General features: G+C 69.0%; 1 protein-coding gene across 1 annotated transcript in view; it reads left to right on the top strand.

Annotated features, from left to right (window-relative positions):
• Nucleotides 1-481, top strand: part of ARHGAP36 (Rho GTPase activating protein 36) — an 8368-nt gene that overhangs the window by 1617 nt on the left and 6270 nt on the right. The window lies entirely within an intron of this gene.

Below are 481 nucleotides of genomic sequence, written 5' to 3'. Positions count from 1 at the left end.
GGGACGAAGCCCTGGATGGGGTCCAGGCTTGCAGGGGGCTGGGGTTACGCATGGACTCGGCGGCCCGGGGGAGGCGGGACGGGGGCGCGCGGGCCGAGGGGCGTCCCCACCGCAGACTAAAGTGNCTGAGGACGCCACGCGAGGGGCGAGGAGACCCCGCTGCTGGGGTCTGAGCGCGGGGTCAGCGCGTGTCGCCGCTGCCAGGGCTGTGGCGCGGGGAGCCGACGGCAACCCAGGCGCGAGCGTGCCCGCAGGAACTCGGCGACCCCTACTTGCCGCCGCGGCGCAGGCGGAGCCCCTCCCCTAGCCTGTTGCACGGTCCAGGCGCCTCAGAGACCGCAATGGGTGTCTGAAGCCCTGTGCGGAGCTGCTGTTGGTGCGTGACACAGTGCGCGCTGCGCACGAGAAGCCTCTGATCGTCCGATTCGGTTAAATTCTTGGAGTCTCTGAGGTGGTAAATAGGATTGGTCCTGTTGTCAAA

This window comes from Crocuta crocuta, unplaced genomic scaffold (genome assembly GCF_008692635.1).
Source record: "Crocuta crocuta isolate KB4526 unplaced genomic scaffold, BGI_CrCroc_1.0 scaffold789, whole genome shotgun sequence".
Taxonomy (NCBI): domain Eukaryota; kingdom Metazoa; phylum Chordata; class Mammalia; order Carnivora; family Hyaenidae; genus Crocuta; species Crocuta crocuta.
The sequence above is the reverse complement of the archived record's forward strand: the minus strand, read 5'-3'. Positions and strand labels throughout refer to the sequence as shown.